The 18808-nt window shown below is 35.8% G+C and overlaps 1 protein-coding gene and 1 long non-coding RNA gene across 3 annotated transcripts in view; one reads left to right on the forward strand and one right to left on the reverse strand.

Moving 5' to 3' along the window:
- ascc3 (activating signal cointegrator 1 complex subunit 3) overlaps positions 1–18808 on the forward strand; it is a 266202-nt gene that overhangs the window by 37775 nt on the left and 209619 nt on the right. The gene's annotated exons all lie outside the window — the stretch shown is intronic.
- Positions 8–5462, reverse strand: LOC129452339 (uncharacterized). Its single transcript, XR_012371421.1, has 5 exons — positions 3062–5462; positions 2412–2471; positions 2225–2315; positions 2049–2128; positions 8–1872 (listed from the first exon to the last, which is right to left on the reverse strand). It is a non-coding gene; the product is annotated as an uncharacterized lncRNA (long non-coding RNA).

Below are 18808 nucleotides of genomic sequence, written 5' to 3' on the forward strand. Positions count from 1 at the left end.
TCTCACCACTCACTGCATGAAAAGAGGTGTATCCGTACTAGGAAACTCCTGTAAACACCACTGATTTTCGGAAGTATCTACTAGTTCCACTGAGGGTAAACTACTAATTCCACCAAGTTAGGAAACTCCCGTAATGATACCAATTCGGATGTATCTTGCTGAGGGGATATCCCCGTGGAATATGCAGCCATTTGTTGCCATGGCAAGTAATCCCATTGAAGATTTTGGCAGGGGCCACTTTCACACCTACAGAGGTACAGGAATTTCACACCTTTGCACAATTCGAGTGTCCCCATTGGTGTTTAATCTCAACACTGATTGGTTGCTTTTAAAACCCCCTCCCAAAACCTCTGACAACTATTGGGACACAACTTTGAAACTTTCCAGTTGAGATGATTTGATTGGTTACACTTTGTTTTAATCCCTCATAGCTTAGTGACTTGATTGGTTATTTGCCTGCTATGCAGATAGACTACAACTCCCCCCTCCCCACTATATACTACTATACATCCCCAAAACCCTTTAAAAAAATAAAAACTTGAATTGAGTTTGAAATGTTTATTTAATAAAAAACTGAACAATCCACAATTGTCACAATCACAAAATAATATAATACACATATTAAAAGTTGCATACATAAACAATACAATTTAAACTCATAAATATACAGACAGAGAAAGCAATATTAGAGTAAAATAAAACAAAATAAAAGCAACAATGAAAACTACATTCAAAGCAGTACAATGTAATGTAGCAGTGGCGGCTCGTGACTGCTCATCCGAGGGTTGCAAATTCAAAATAAGTGTTCAGAGTGTCATGTGTGTTGCTTGTGTTTTTAAAATATGTGTTTGTTGCTTCACAGAACACATATTTTGAAATTGGGAACCACACAAATGACGGGCTATATACATGTTCTGACAAACTTTGCATCGAGTGCTCACAAAAAAAGAAGTCACCAGCTGCCACTGTAATGTAGTAAAAATCCAAATAAAATGAACAACAACTATATTGATCTTGCTCTTAAGAAATCAGTCCTACACTGCAAAAAAACACCTCCCTACATAGTATTTTTGTCTTGTTTTCAGTAGAAATATTATTTAAATTAAAATGCTTTTTCTTGAGGAACAAAACGACCCAAGAAAATAAGTCTAGTTTTAGACAAAATAAATAAAAATACACACACACACACTTTAAGTGAATTTGTGCTTAACAAGTAAAAATATCTGCCAATAGTGTGAGAAAAAAAATCTTAAGTTTTCTTTTTTCTTAAAAACTCAATTAAAACACAATTTTCTCACCCCATTGCTAGATATTTTTTCTTGTTTAGGCACAAATTATCTTAAATTGTATATTTTTGTCTAAAAACTAGACATATTTTCTAAGGTAATTTTGCTCATCAAGAAAATACATCTTGATTTAAGAATTTTTAGTTTTTCTACTGAAAACAAGATAAACAGTGTAATAAAGTGATTTTTGCAGTGTAGAATTAATCACAGAGCTCCGTCTTGGAATTATTCAAACTTTTCTCACTGTAACACTGTAATTTCTCACATTTAAGAAAACCGGTTGCATTAAACCATTCAAGTTTTAAAACACATAGATTTGAGTATTGTGAACTTAAACAAATTGAGTCACATGCAGTTAAGCACTTATATTTAAGTTCACACTACCTAAATTTAAGTGCACAATTGCACAAGACTTAAGTTCACAGTACTCAAATGTATGTTTTCCAAAACTTAATGATTCAAGGCAACCGATTTCCTTAAATGGTTTGAGTTAAGTTAACTGTTAGGTTTTACATTGTAAAGCATATACTTGTCAGCAAAGGTAACGTTGATACACCCTCATCTGGACAGACATCTCTTTGGAGCCCTTTGGAAATATAAACGTACATTTAAGTATTTGGCATAATACTAATACACATATACAGATACACACACACAACAAATCAAATGACATAAAGTTGTACATTTTAGAAAGTTTACATTAAACTGTACAAAGATACAACAATATATGATCAAAGAACTTCATAATGTCCATCTTCTTACTTGATTTTGTGTGTTGATGTCCTCAGAGTCTCTGTGACGTTCTGCAGCTTCATTACAGTAGACTACTTCAATATAGTTGTCTATCAAACACAGAATAAAAATAGAATCACATACATCATAACACATCTATTTACTATATAACCTCTTTGATTTAATAATTTCATTATTAAACTTACATCATTTTGGCCAGATTGCAGTGACATCAATTTCTTCAGTGTCTGGATCAGTCTGATGTTTTAACTTCCACTGTTACTTCATTATATTTCTCTGTCAAACACAGAATTAAAAATCAAAATCACATACATAACACATCTGTTTACTATTTAACCAGTTTGATTTTTAAAATTGAATGAATAAACTTACATCATCTTTACCCAGAAACCTCTTCAGCGTCTACAAAGTTGACCACAGTGTACATGATCTCTGTAAACACAAACATGGATAGACTTTATTTAAAAAGATGAAAAACAGCAAACATATTACATTAAAATATATTATGACTCCAAGCTTCTTTACAATTAGCATCTAGGTTCTCTCAAAGTGAAGCTGGCTTTGTTACAAATCAATATAAAGCTATTAAAACCGTCTTGAAAAATAAGCAGCATCTACCAGCACTAAAGCAATGAGCTTTTAAACAACAAAAGATCGTCTGTGTATCATTTAAAATAGCAGAGAGACACTTGCTAGCTGCTAACATTTCCAACACACAAGTTACTGTTGATATGTTTGTTTTATGCAAAGAATGTCTCATCTTGGCTTCTTTAAAGTTTTGTTTTTAAAAATTTAAACATCGAATTGATTCTTTTAACAGCCCGGTTTGAATGTTACTTCGCATATTTTTAACCTCATGTTTACCGCTGTGTACCATGTATACCCTTAATGTTTTACTGTTTGTGCTTTAAATTCAAACAGTTCTAGTATAAAGACAAAAACAAATCATAGTAAATAACATAATATGAACAAATAGGCATCCGATCAGCGCGATGCAGACAAACTAATTAAATCAAACTTACCTTACTGTTGATGTGCAAGCAAACAAAGAGTAGTCCAGGCTGTAACGGTTCGCGATTTTGAATTTTCCCGTCAAGCCCATAGGTCAAGCAGTCGCACCTGAAGGGTGGGGCAGATGAGTGGGTGCAGGTGCATTCAGGGAAATGTAGTCCTTTTCTTTGGCGTTGTCACTGCTGTAGCATATGCTGCTGTAGATGTAAACTACGATTTCCAAGGTGCATTGGATGCACTACAATCATTCCAGCCCAAGTTTGATTGATCCTCTGCTCGCACTTTATTATATACTTTTATATAATCCGCGTTTTCACACTATGCATTGTTCTTTATACTTGGTCATTAATAAAAAATATTTCTATAAAGTTTATAACGTTGACAAAACATGTTTAGTTGACAAACATGTTAACAGTTATTTTGAATGATGCTCAGATTTTCTTAAATATAAAATCTTTGTGAATCAGCACTTACTTGATGAAATACAAAACTCTTTAAACATGCCTCAGGAATTATCTTTGGGTTTAGTGGATTAACTGCTCATCATTGGAAACATTGAACGTATACCTAAATGAATTCTTACTTAAATATAAGTAAATATAAACTAATGCTGAGTTAAGACATGTAACTTACTGAACTTACTTAATTACAACATGAACACAAATTAATTTATTGTAAATGAATGCATTAACTAACAATGAAAAACATGTCATGTTAATGATGACTCTTCATTATAGTATATGCCTTAACTCAGCATTAGTTCATGTTAAAGTAAAAATACATGTATGTCTTTTATCAATGTGATATATGGACCCTTATTATATTATAAAGTCCCCATCTCTTTTATTTAAATTGATTGATTGAAGACAAAAATTATAATATGTGAACTGACTTTGTACAAGCATGCATTATCATATGCTAAAAGTTACCTCCTCAAATAGACTACACATTGATTGGTGTCCAAACATTTTCCTTACAAGGGCCAAACCTGACTGAGGGCCGTGGGCCAAAAGTAAATGGTGTTGTGTTATATTAAAATTAAAGTTGCTCTGATAACCCCTAATTTATAATTTTCTAATATTTTAAAAATAAATAGACAAACATTACTCTGTTTATGCATAACTAATGCAGTTTTATTTTCCAAGGCTTTTTGTAAAAAAAAAGAAATCATTTTGCCAATCAATTTTAAATATCCTTTTCTCTGTGTGCCACTGCCAAAACCTCTTAATTTTTAGCCTGTAGTACCCGAGTTCATTAAGTTTTGTGATGCATTTTATACACCTTTAAGTATGCATGAAACATAAAAAAATTCACTTTAATCCCTTGCATTTAATATTAATTTACATTTTTGTAATGTAAAAATACAACAAAAAATGATACATTTTAGAAAATGTTTAAATAAAAATATGAACATCTGCGTCAATGACTTTTATTCTTGTTCCTTATCTCACGTGGCATGATGGGCCAAATTAAAGATCTATTGTGGGCCAACTTTGGGCACCTCTGGATTAGAAGTACAGTAGCTGACAGGTATCTGCAGATATGTTTACCCGAGTTTGTCAGTCAGTATCACACAACATGTTTTGCATGCATGTGAAAGACTGTCTTTTAGATTATGGACCTGTCTATTGATATTTTTGTTTCCATTTTAAAAGATTTAATGAAATGTTAGGGTAGAATTTAATAACAATAGAAACAGTGACTTCAAATCATGAGACATCAGCAAAATCAAGCAGCTTTCCATTTCACTGACTAATTTATCAACATCCTAGCTAGCAAAAATGTGTTACATGATGTCATTTGAACGGCTTCTTTTAAACGATGTATGCAGCATTGAGAGAAACGTGCACAATATTCTGACCTAGGGCAGTTGGAGACATGTTTTCAAAGTGTTGGAAATAAATATTCTGAAATAACATTTGTTGCATTTCTCTTGAGTCAGAGACATAATTTTCACACATTAAAATTGTAATTGTGTCCATTGAATTTTAGTTATTTTGAATGATGCTAAGTTTCTTAAATAGACTAATTAAATTATATTAATAATAAACATATTTAGAAAACAGTTTTTATGTACCACAATACTGTATGTGCTGTCTTAAAGAGACATGGTTAACCCCCCACCCCACCCCACTCAGCTCTGAAAACAAAGAAGACACCTCTACCTGTGGGTCATTAACATATAAAAAGCCCTTCACACCTCACACCCACCTCTCCTCACAACCAGCTGTAAGGATTCCTGGAAACTTCCACCAGTTCCTATATACATCCACAAACGTAAAGTTTCTGGATGTTTCACAAGTTTACTTTGGTGTATTACCTTTCCAAGCACTCTGCTTTAAAAATCTGGCAAACCTAAAGTTTAGCAGGGATTTCCCATCCCGTATTTGTCCGTATACAGCTCTTTTCATGCAGTGACTGCTGGTTTAACAGCATGCTACATTTCAAATACCCTAGTTTATTTCTCCTGTAACCAGTTTGATTTTATACAAACTTTACATCATCTTTTAACAGCGCCCTTACGTTTAACACGGGGAGTCTTAATTAATTAAAATTAAATTGAAATCATGCTGTGGCCTTGTGGGATATTAAATAGCCAAAGACTTAAATAGTGAACGTGAATGTTCTTACGCCTTCTACAAGCACGAGTAGCTCTTACAATATTAATCTTCTCATTGTGACCTCTCCATGAATGGACAGGGACAAGTTTCTGATCACTCAAAAGGCATCATTGATTTGTAAATGTAGACGTCAAAATGTTGACATTCATCTGTGAGCAGTTATGAAAGGGTTGTCTTGCAGTGTCATTTTAAAAAGGACCAAGTTTTAAAAACGTACAGTATGTTTTCAGAGTCCATCAAGCTGTTTGTAACGTCATAAGATTATGGTTTGTTTGACCCCCATTAAAAGGAATATAGCACATAGCTGCGATAAAATGCATGCGACTAGCGACCGTGCCTCTCTGTGAATATTTTATCCACCCCTAAAGCTTTTCGACGTAGACTAGCGGACACGACCTCTAGTAATTGTACTAATTTTATGAACACTTACTGAACAGGGCAATTTCACAAAAAAGTAGAAGTTTAATGGATGGAGTCTTTCAAGAGCTCATTAACGGCTGAGTGCTCACAGGAAGAGAAAGCTAACTGAAATCTGACATATAGCTTAAAAAATTACAGAGCATATATTCACACTCCTCTCAAAGTCTCTTTACATTCAACATGCAGGGCTTACAAAAGTTTAAAATCCCTGGTAGCCCGAAATGAATGCAAGTAGCCTGAATAAAAAGCACATCTTTTAACATGGAATGTTTAGATAAAACATCTATTAATCAAAATTACAATCATCAATACAAATATTTGCTTCTAACTGAACTGAAATATCTATAAATTTCATATTCTCAATCTTAAACATTAACTGAAGTCACAGATAAGAAAACGCCACTCGATGTTGTGGCCATTACACAGGTTCCTCAATTAGTTGGACCACAATCACCACGGACCAAATTTTGCCAATACAAAGCCAATTGGGCCACTGACCCCAATGTTTGCTCTGCTATTCTACTTGTTGTTTTTGATGCTGTTGTTTTTTAACAAACAAAAAAATCTGGATATCCATGCAAGCCAACTGTTCCTGCTCATCTCCATACTGCATATACTCAATATTTAATAGTGGTTCAATGGTCACAAACTCACAGTTTGGATCATACAGTGTTTTTCCAGTTACAGATGGATAATTTTTTCGATCAGAAAAATATGGGCTACACTTGCTTTAAAGGAACACACCCAGATTTTGGGAATTTAGCTTATTCACAGTATCCCCCAGAATTAGATAAGTCTATACATAACTTTCTCATCTCCGTGCATGCTGTAACTTTGTCTGACGCAGCCCCAGCTTGCTTAGCTTAGCACAAAGACTGAAAGTGAATGGCTCCAGCTAGCAAACTGCTCCCAATAAGTGACAAAATAACGTGAACATTTTCCTATTTGTGTGTTGTGATTTGTATAGTCACAGCGTGTACAAATAACAAGGTGATATGAGACACAGCTATCTTTTAACTGTATACATACTGGGAACTATATTCACAGAAGACGAAGCACTGCTACTTGGGCGGAGGGATTTGCACAACTCTGACCGAACTCTCTGCTGCTCACCAGGGGGTTTCTTGGGTGCTGCGAGCAAATCACTCCACCCAGTAGCAGTGCTTCGCCTTCTGAGAATATAGTTCCCAGTATGTGTACAGTTAAAAGATAGCTGTGTCTCATATGACCTTGTTATTTGTACACGCAATGACTATACAAATCACAACATATAAATAGGAAAATGATCGCGTTGTTTTGTCGCTTGTTGGGAGCAGTTTGCTAGTTGGAGCCATTCACTTTAAGTCTTTGTGCTAAACTAAGCTAGCGGGGGCTGCGTCAGACAGAGTTACGGCACACACGGAGCTGAGAAAGGTATGTATGTATGGACTTATCTAACTCTGGGGGATACGGTGAAAAAGCTAAAATCCCAAAATCTGGGCGTGTTCCTTTAAGAGCAAGTTCTGCACGGAGTCACATACTGTAGGCTTTTTCGTGATCCTCTTCACTGCACATGCAATCTATATCACTCTGGCTTGCTGCAGGGGATTTTTTTAACGCAAGAATAGTAATGACTGACAGGATCGTCACAGGGACGGGCTCGAAATTATTTTGCCAAGTGGTTGATGTCCTCAGGGCAACATATTGTGTTGACCCAAGGACAACATTTTTCTAAATAAAACCTAAACCTACCCCAAACCCCAACCCTTACCATAACCAAACCCTAAAATCAGAGGGACATGATAAGTAAAAAACAATGGTCTAGAAACAGCTGATCTTGGTTGTAAGCTTAAACTTAAAACAAACTATAATCTTATTTCTGAAATCTGATTGGCTGATTGAAATGTTGTTCCGGGGTCAACATAATGTTGCCCTGAGGACATCAACCACTTGGCAAAATCAGGAGAGCCACAGGGACGGCATCAAGGGGGGGGCATTCGCGGGTGTGCCCCCCCAAATAGGTTGTTGTGCCCCTACACAGTTTTTTATTAACTTAATATATATCAAGAATAATTAAAATAAATTAAACATTAAATGTTTCATGACTTTTAATGTAATCAGATGAGGAAAATATAGTTGATATTTTTTTAATTATTAAAATAGACCAGTTTCTCTGATTGGTTGTATTGCAGCGTCTCATTCGTCTTTACGTCTTTTACATATTAATGTGACTTGATACTAGCAAAGTGTTTTTTTCGCGGCATTTTGTGGATTGTGTAAAATATTGAAATTAAAACATTTAGAACGAACCAGCACAGCCTGCTCCATCTGACTTCATGCAAACACCGATTGGCTCAAACTCGGAGATTAGCAATAAGGTCGAGGCGGAATTTTCAAATTGACAGGACACTGTTTTAAGGAAGTTTAATGTTCGCACACACCGCCTTCAGCTTTTTTTAAAGGTAAGTTAGCATTGTTTTAATTTACGTAAGCTTAAATGTGAAGTGTGACTATAGACCGTTAACAGCATTGTTACTTGATTATGGTAGTACTGATTAGTTTGTTATCTTCTACAATTTATACGGTTAAAATTAACTGACAGTCTGTACCAGTTGTATGAGTGTGTGCTTGCACTGTATATGTTGTTTTAATGCCTTGTTTTTGCAAGTTATTGTTGCTAATTGCATGCCCCCCTGTTAGTTATGGTCTGGTGCCGGCTCTGGATCGTCAATGACAAATCAGTACTGCTTGCTTCCTGTACAGTTTGCAGCTTCGCGCAATCGTGAAAGTAAATGGGAGCAAGCTTTCAAACGCAATTGAAATACCCACTTCCTGAATTACATTAGGGGTGCACGATTCAGAAAATTTCACGATTCGATTTTGATTTTTAGGCTCGAGATTCGATTCAAAATCAATTTTCGATTCAAAAACGATTCTCGATTTTAAAAAACGATTCACAGTATGTAAATGTAGTTTACTTTTTTCTATGTGACTGATTGTAGTAGATATACAATTTTAAAGAAAGAAACACAACAAATTAAATGTAGTTTGATATAACTTTATGTCTTTATGGAAAAATAAAAACTGTTATGAAGCAATTAGATGACCCCTTTAATCAAACTCTATTAAATACAATAATATAGTACATTAATGATAGACAGTGCAGGTCTGTAGATTAGAAATGTGACTGGTGTTATAATGGTTATTATTTCTATTAGATAGAGCAGAAGCAGGAAAAGTGTCTCTCTTTTAATCCACTCATTATTTCAGATTCAAAAGTCTACTTGCTGTCCCACTGACAGGGGACTTTACATTACAGCTTTGCGTTTTGTAAATATTGAGTCAGCTTGAGCTTTGCTCGTTCAGTGCAATAGATTTTAGAAAATATATGGTTTATTAATAATAATAGAAAAGAGCCAGTTTTATCGCCATAGAAACCGTCGGCATGCTGAAACTGCATGCGAGCTTTAGCGGTAGCGCTCACGGTCATTCTCCGATCGACTCAGGTTTTATACATAATATTAATCAGACTTTGGACCCGAAGTATTTTAACTATGACTGACCCGGACCCGACTGACCATTTCAAATACAAACCGGGAACCATATACGGGCCGCGGGTGCTCCGTCAAGCTCTCTAATGTTAAAACTCTGCTCAAGTTCAGAAACATGAAGGATACAATGTGACACGAGCTTGTTCACGTCGCATCCCAATTCATTGAGAAACAAAGAGCACGTGAACGCATACCGAACTCATTATGTCGCACACAAAATGTCATTATTAAAGAGTGTCATCATCACGTAAAAACAAAAAAGACAACATTTGATGCCAGATATACTTGGGCACTTGTTAATATTACTGGGCAGCGCTGCAGCAGCAATGTGTGGGAAACACTGTGACAAGAGTGTGCGGGCGTCAGTGTGAATACGACGCAGAGCCATCTATGGGAATACTGAGATAAACTCATTTCAGGACAATAGTAACACGGCATTACAAAAAAAATATGAATCGATTTTTGGAATTCTATGAATCGATTCTGAATCGGCAAAGCTTGAATCGCGATTCAAATGTGAATCGATTTTTTTGCACACCCCTTAGTTACATACACCATAATTACTCATCCAAATCTGTGAGAGAATGCATAAGCATTATATTTAATATACATTATATTTAAATATATAAGTTAAGATACTGTAGCCCTGACGGGAGGTGCATTTTGGTAGCCCGACTGCAAGGCCCAATAGCCCCGGGACTTCGGGCTAGTGATTTTGCAATCCCTGACATGCTTAAGAGTTTTTTTACTTTTTTGGTGCATATTTTATTGTGTCTGTGGGCTTGTCATAATTTTCTGCACTTATGAGAGTGGTGGTATTATTATAGCTGATCTTTCATGTTGGCAGTAGATGTGTTTATGTGTTATTTGTGGAGAGAGACCTCATGCTGTGTTTCAGAGCTTTTAGTATAAAGCTCCCACGGTTTTTCTTTCTGTTTCAAATGTGTGAAAGCATTCATAAGAAACTTTGTTAACTAGTGTCCTTACTTATTTTCTTTACGCTCATATTCTCAGGTTTTTTTTTTTCAGATTGACACTCTTAGGTGTTTATTGGAGGCAGGAGAAAGGAACTGCTGTAGTTTAAATGCGTTTTAATATGTTTCAGTAATCAAATACTTTAGTGCCATTTATTCAAGGTGTCGTTGAATTTAAAACGTTATTTCCCTAGACACGATTGTTTCCCCTTATATAAAGCTCGTGCACACAAAAGACTGCTGGAAACAGACCAATTTCAATGTAATGATGTATTGGTTTATGTCAAGATGTCATAACAAAGAGATCTCAAACAATGTCATCTTTGCATTAAAAATGACATAATTGAACAAATGACACTTAATGACAGTTGTCATAAACATCCATAAAATCTTCCTCATGATTATAAACATTGAGTTTAATCTCAATGCAAGCCTTTATTTTAGGGGTTTTGATAGGACAGATATCAAATAGAGACCCGATTTAGATATGATATTAACTGTTATTATAGAATAAAGACATTGTTGAGGCTGTCTAATCGTTTATGATGTTTGATCTCCTCCACTGCGCTTTACAATACATCATTCTGTGGACCGGATACAATTTGTTGTGGTCATATAATCTGTCCTGTGCTATCGCTCTGGACCAGAGCATGCTGTATGTGTGTGCGCTGAAGCAGCCCGCGTGACACTGACGCGATATTAGACTTCATTCACCCCAATGGGAAAGTATCTGCCAAATGCATTAATGTAAATGTTTCTTATCCCCTACTATGTGCCATTCACCACATAACAACTAGTAAATGTATAAACAAGTGTCTGATTGCAGGTGCAAGGTCCACATTTTTTTTAATGTGGTGGACTTCAGTGTCTAGAGAGCAGGAAATTGGACAGGAAATTTGGTGAGAAGCTGAAGTGCAGGATGATGTCTTAGAAATACTAGATAAAAAAAACCTTTACGTTTTGAATACTTATATCTTCTAAAAAAGTGACTTTTGTCAGCGGTTTATGCTAAAGCATAACATTTTATACTGAAATGATATTTTTGATTTCATTGGGAAACCCTTTTGTTTGTTCATTGTTTGCAAATGAACAAACATGGTAAATGTGGTGTAAAGCAAATATTACCAGTTATGTTTTAAAATAAAGCAGTAAGCCCCAAGAAGCAGTGGGTTACAGTGCATTTTATAACATCTAAGGGGCGTTGTTAGGCAGGACGTGAAACCCCCTTAGCTGTTATAAAATGCATTGTAACACCACGTCTTCGCGGGGCTTATTGCTTTTATAAAATGGTTACTATATATGCATAGGCAGAATTAATAAAATAAAACAATGCAAATAAGATGGAATTATATTCGCACAAATATTACTCTTCTGGCTAACAAAGTAGTTCCTCGGAATTGTGTCTGCAACAGGGCACAGTTCCCAACCAACACAGACGCAGCAAAGACACAATTAAAATATGATTTAAGACTGTGGTGTTTATTTTCATAAATTAAGATTAATGTAATTAATTTACATTAACTTTTATATTGTGTAACTGTTGATGTGTTTAAAAAAATGTTTCATCATACCTTCATTTGTTCTCTCTTTATTATTAGCTCTTAAATTTTGAGCAAAAAGCTGAGATAATTTCATTTTTGCGGAGATCAGATTTAGAGCGATCCTCAAAACATAACACGGAGTTTGAACTGAGTGAATGCTTCAGTTTTTAAGTTGTGTAAAAGCGCCACCTTGTGGATAATAGCGGATTGGGTTAATACTCCTCATGGAAACGATTTTCTCTTAATTGACGAGATAACTAAACAATGTTTATTAATATTTATCTTGATATCGTCATTAATTGTGGAATTGTTGAAAAATTAAAATATGTTTAAAGACTGTGGTGTTTATTTTCATAAATCTGTACGCAGCAACAGTTGCGCAGTGATACTCATGTAATGCGTTCTGAACCATAGGGTTACCGGGGTATTTTATCACACATATATATATATATATATTATGCATACATTTATTGGAAAATATAAAAATGTAAACGAGGATCAGATATTTGTTTTTTAACAAACGTGCATGTTCGTAGGCGCCGATTTCTGTTTCCGCTGGTGGGTGCTCGTACCCACATATCGAGAAATGAACATTGAAAAGGAGAAGTAAAGCGTCATGTTTGGTCATCTTATAAAACTTTACAAACATAAACAGGATTACTACCTATAGTGATCTGACTTTCCTACCACCCCCATGTTTCACAGTAGGGATGGTGTTCTTGGGATGGTACTCATCATTCTTCTTCCTCCAAACACTTTTAGTGGAATTATTACCAAAAAGTTATATTTTGGTCTCATCTGACCACATGACTTTCTCCCATGACTCCTCTGGATCATCCAAATGGTCATTGACAAACTGAAGACGGGCCTGTACGCAGCAACAGTTGCGAAGTGATACTCATGTAATGCGGTCTGAACCGTAGGGTTACCGGTGTATTTTATCACAGCTCAGAACGCGTTTTAACCAATCAGAATGAAGGACCAGAACTGCCCGTTTTATAATATGGTTTTTAGATTGCCATGAACATATTGATTAACCTGTTAGGTACGCATTTCCAGTTGGACTAGCTAATTTTAGCTGAATAAATATATTTTTTTTATAAATTTGTAACTTCAACTACTTGTTAAATGATTACTAACATAATATAAAGTGTATATATTCACTACCTCTTATCTTACTGTATGTATAAGACAGAGATCATTACCAGTCATGGGCGCGGCCTGTTCCACTGCGACTTCACATTCGACAGAAAACTGGAATGGTTTGTTTTAAAACACGTTTTTTTATATATGAGATTTAAAAGTAAAAGGGTGACTGGGTTTTTATTATAATAGAGTGGTTGTTTACGCACACAACTGTGTTCAAACAGCATGTTATAGTAAGGCATGATTCAATATTAGGTCCTCTTTAGGGTGGGGAGTGTGTGTATTCAACCGTGTCTGTAGAGTCTCAGGCACCACACATGTGACCGTGTCCCAAATACAGCTTGGAAGAAAAGCCCAGAGCCGCCTTTGAGATGGAAATGTTAAAGAGGTAGAGAAGGTGCCCAAGACGGTATGAATAATTCAGAAGAACCTTTTGAGTCTTGACGGTCAATATCTGTGACAGAAAGGAGAGACAAGACCAGAACTGAGCTTCTCAGAATAGTATTCTCAGATCTGAAAGTACCAGCTGGTTTGTCTGTAATAGGCATTTCTGTCAAAGCCTTGAGATGGAAACTCGCTTACAACCAGTTTGGCATGAGAATGTGTGGTGGTATCAGGCATCGTGATACGCTGATAACTCAAGAGAGTTCACACGCGATGCCATGAATACATGTGTTTTTATGCTCTTTCATGCATCTATGAAGACAATCCTCTGAGCATGAAATATCACAGAAATAAAAACCATGAGAAAAATCAGTTTTTAGGGCTGTGACGGTGGCAGTATTTTACCACCACGATGGTAATGCACCAAATCACTGCGGTGGTTATAGAGTGTATGTGTGGGCGAGCACATTGATGCATATAGGCATATATATATTATGCACACATTTATTTGAAAATCTAAAAATGTAAACGAGGATCAGATATTTGTTTTTTAACAAACGTGCATGTTCGTAGGCGCCGATTTCTGTTTCCGCTGGTGGGTGCTCGTACCCACATCGAGTAATGCACTTTGAAAAGGAGAAGTAAAGCGTCATGTTTGGTCATCTTATAAAACTTTACAAACATAAACAGGATTACTACCTATAGTGATCTGACTTTCCTACCACCCCCATGTTTCACAGTAGGGATGGTGTTCTTGGGATGGTACTCATCATTCTTCTTCCTCCAAACACTTTTAGTGGAATTATTACCAAAAAGTCTCATCTGACCACATGACTTTCTCCCATGACTCCTCTGGATCATCCAAACGGTCATTGGCAAACTTAAGACGGGCCTGGACATGTGCTGGTTTAAGCAGGGGAACCTTCCGTGCCATGCATTATTTTAAACCATGACGTCTTAGTGTATCAACAACAGTAACCTCGAAAACGGTGGTCCCAGCTCTTTTCAGGTCATTGACCAGCTCCTCCCGTGTAGTTCTGGGCTGATTTCTCACCTTTCTTAGGATCATTGAGACCCCACGAGGTGAGATCTTGCATGGAGCTCCAGTCCGAGGGAGATTGACAGTCATGTTTAGCTTTTTCCATTTTCTAATGATTGCTCCAACAGTGGACCATTTTTCACCAAGCTGCTTGGCAATGTCCCCGTAGCCCTTTCCAGCCTTGTGGAGGTGTACAATTTTGTCTCTAGTGTCTTTGGACAGCTCTTTGGTCTTGGCCATGTTAGTAGTTGGATTCTTACTGATTGTATGGGGTGGACAGGTGTCTTTATGCAGCTAACGACCTCAAACAGATGCATCTAATTTAGGATAATAAATGGAGTTGAGGTGGACATTTTAATGGCAGACTAACAGGTCTTTGAGGGTCAGAATTTTAGCTGATAGACAGGTATTCAAATACTTATTTGCAGCTGTATCATACAAATAAATAGTTAAAAAAAATCATACATTGTGATTTTTGGATTTTTTATTAGATTATGTCTCTCACAGTGCACATGCACCCATGATGACAATTTCAGACCCCTCCATGAAGTGGGAGAACTTGCTAAATAGCAGGGTGTTCAAATACTTATTTTCCTCACAGTATAGAACAACTAGGCATTGCATTGTGTTTTGGGAGTGAAATGTCCATAAAATAAATGGATAATATTCTGGCAGTAAATTATCAGTGTATCTTGTCAGTTTTCTATGGATTTTTTTGTGTGTAAGGCCTTTAACCTGTTCATTTTAATATTCTTGCTACTTACTGGACATTATTGCCATGGCAATCTTTTTAAATCTTGACAAACGTTAGGATTTATGATGTTTTAATATTTGTTATCCCAGCTAAAGAAATCCCAGCCAATCGTCTTTTTTAGTGAATCACTGTTTTCTACATAAACTCATCCTACATAATATGAAGAACAGTCTGTGAATATATAATCTTGATATCTTTAATATCGACGAGGAAGATCATGTCAAAGATTGAAATCAATGAGTGAAATGAATGAAACTTTGATGTTGCCAGTCCTAATTACATCATTAGATTATGAGACTGTAGACTGAATTACAAAGACAGGGTGACATTTGACCACTGTTTATATTAGAAATAATTACAGAGACAATCATTTCTGTTATTATATTAGTAAATAAAAATGAAAATAATGATTATCAATCTTTACATTAGACAAATGTGTTTCAGAAAAATTCAATCCAATATCAGCATTTGCTAAGATCTGTACCATAAATAGAGACTGTATGTGATTGTAAGTTAACAATTAAGAATATAAAGGAAACGGTTCAGGTAACACTTTCCAATAAGGTTGTATAAGTAAACATTAGTAAATGCATTAACTCACATGAACAAACAATGGACGATATAGTTTTTCTGTATTTATTAATCTTTTCTTAGTGTTAGATAATGTCAATACAGTTTTTATGTTCATGTTGCTTTAACTAATGTTAACAGTTTAATTGTTTTATTTTAATAGTATATTAACTCTTTCACCACCAGCATTTTTTTTAAAAGTTGCCAGCCAGCGCCAGCGTTTTTCATGATTTTCACAAAAGTTGAATGCCTTCCAGAAAAGGTTCTTCTTCAGATATATAAACATACAATATACCAAATGAAAGAACAGACCCTCTGCTTTCAAACAAAAAAAAGTTTCATCCTACCTTCAGTAGTTCTTTTGTAATCCATTTTTGTGACGGACTTTTTATAGAGATCCCATTCAGAGCAATCTTTAAAACAGACACGGACATGCAGCTGCTTGCCATAGGGCAATACTTCCGGGTTTAAAAAGTTGCGGAAGGGCGCCACCTATTGGATAATAGCGGTATTGCCGAAAGACGGAAATACTCGTCATTGGCTGGGAAGAGTTTTCTCTTGATTGACAAGATATCTCGTCAATGGCGGGGAAAGAGTTAATAACTTCTAAAATTAACACGAACTACAGTAAGATTAATAAATGCTGTAGAAGTATTGTTCAACGATAGTTCATGTTAGCTAATGCATTAACTAATTATTTACAAATACAACCTTATTCTTAATAAAACCATTTTGGTTCGGGTAGAAAAATCCTCACACAAGGCCCCAAAATCCCCCTCCTGTTCATTCACTTTCACTATCACTTGCTGGTGAATTGATCTTCAAAACTTTTTCGGGTGTCTTCTGCATCCCTAAGTATATAAAAAAATAACAGTTAAAGATGTATCTTTACTTCAGTACTTTACAATAAGTAACAAGTAATAATAATACTTAATACTAGTTAAACTAAAGAAGTGTTTTATTTCAGAAGCTGCAGGACACTTCTGTTTTTCATGACCCATTTAATGGTTTAGAAAGTTTATTTGGAAAGATGATCTGATATTGATTAAACAAAAAAATGCAGATTAATATGCAATATTGGCATAGATAACTTTGGTCAAAAGGAAAAGCTGAGAAGTATAGATCTACTGTACATTTTTTGTATTTTTTTGTCTGTCATTGTAAGCTGCTTAGTTCTGGTCTGGAGACGTCTTTTTCGAGTTAGCAGCAGATCAAGATGATTTAATGTTACCATTGATGTCAATCACAGCTGTTGATGGCCTGCCTCCTGGTTATCATTTCTGTTTTCCCTTGTCTTTCATTGTAGTTTTAATGTAGTGTGCAAGTTCGTGCTCGTGTTTAGCGTTACAGATCTGTTGCAAAGTCACGCACAGTCCTGTTTGATAGTTATCCGACATCAGCAGCAATCTTATTCCACACCCGGCCTGTTTGACACAAAGACCCCGACCCGGTCACACCGCAAATCGCACAGTTAAATATAAACCTTTAACGTTCTTCAGACAGAGCTTAAACACAAATAATAAGCACAGGGCCATTTAAAAACTGCTACCTATCGGAATCGAGTCGAATTTTGGTGTTGAATGTTAGACCCGCATTTAACTCTTGCCTATTGAGTACCGACCTGCATCTACAACGCAAATGACACGTTACTATTATTACACACGTTACCTCAAATATTATGCGTTTCACCCGCGGGTACCCCGACCCTGCTGTCTGAAAACAGATGAAACAGTCTCACAGTCTACCTCAAGTTTCTATTACCAACGTCCTTCTCTTCCCACAGGAATAATGTAAGTTTCCTTCCAAACAGATTCGACTATTAATGTCTTACAGTCCCATATGAGTAGTAGTCAGTATTTAGCCTTTTGTTTTTGGACAAATATCTCGTCATTAAATGTGAAACTTTGTGAGTGTCGATCTGAAGCACAGAAGATTGACAGCTGAGCGGTCAGCAGCGCGCTGCGCTTATAGCCTATATTCTGAATAACTAATGTCCCGATAAGTTAATAATATGAGTACAGTGATTACAAATGAATGTCCAAAAAACTCGTAATATGTTAAATCGAAATGTCATTTCTCGCAGCCCTGCGCTGCGTCGGTGTAGATATGCGCCGGTGAACATCATACGCGTGATGGCCTTGCACCTTAAATTACCCTAAATGTATTGTCATACAGATAAAAGTAAAACAACATAAACTGTAAATGTTGTATTAAACTCACAATAATGAGAAAACCTTGTGCTTATTTAAAATCATCAAAACGTGCTTTCTGCTGCTTTGGTTTTATAGCGCGTCACAAAAAAGAACAGAAACTCAAATACTTCAAATTTATTTGTTTTGTCAATCTGATAATTATTTAAGTGTAACATATGTCGTGTAGGCTTATTTATTTTATTATTATTTCTCAAAACAGAGACGTAGCCTAATCATCATCTGTTGATTTAAGTCTAAACTAAACCCATGGGGGAAATAATTATATTTTAGGCGATTTATTTATAAATGAGTTTACAACGCGAATCCAGAAAGGAATTTATTTATTTTTAAAGACAGCCAGTCTGGCAGGGCTCTTTATTTTGCGAGCTGCCGCCGTGGGTTTTGTCTAGAAGGGATACAGCAAATGCAGAAAAGTTAATGATTAGATTTAGAGGTAGGATTATTAGGATGAAAACAGCGGCTCTGGCTAAATGAGATACAAATACATCCTACAATCGTGTGAAAGTTTGTTTAGAGTTTAGAGTTGGGTTTGGGTGAAGGATTAGGATAAAACAGTGCTCATCCGG

The sequence above is a fragment of the Misgurnus anguillicaudatus genome, chromosome 10 (genome assembly GCF_027580225.2).
Source record: "Misgurnus anguillicaudatus chromosome 10, ASM2758022v2, whole genome shotgun sequence".
Taxonomy (NCBI): domain Eukaryota; kingdom Metazoa; phylum Chordata; class Actinopteri; order Cypriniformes; family Cobitidae; genus Misgurnus; species Misgurnus anguillicaudatus.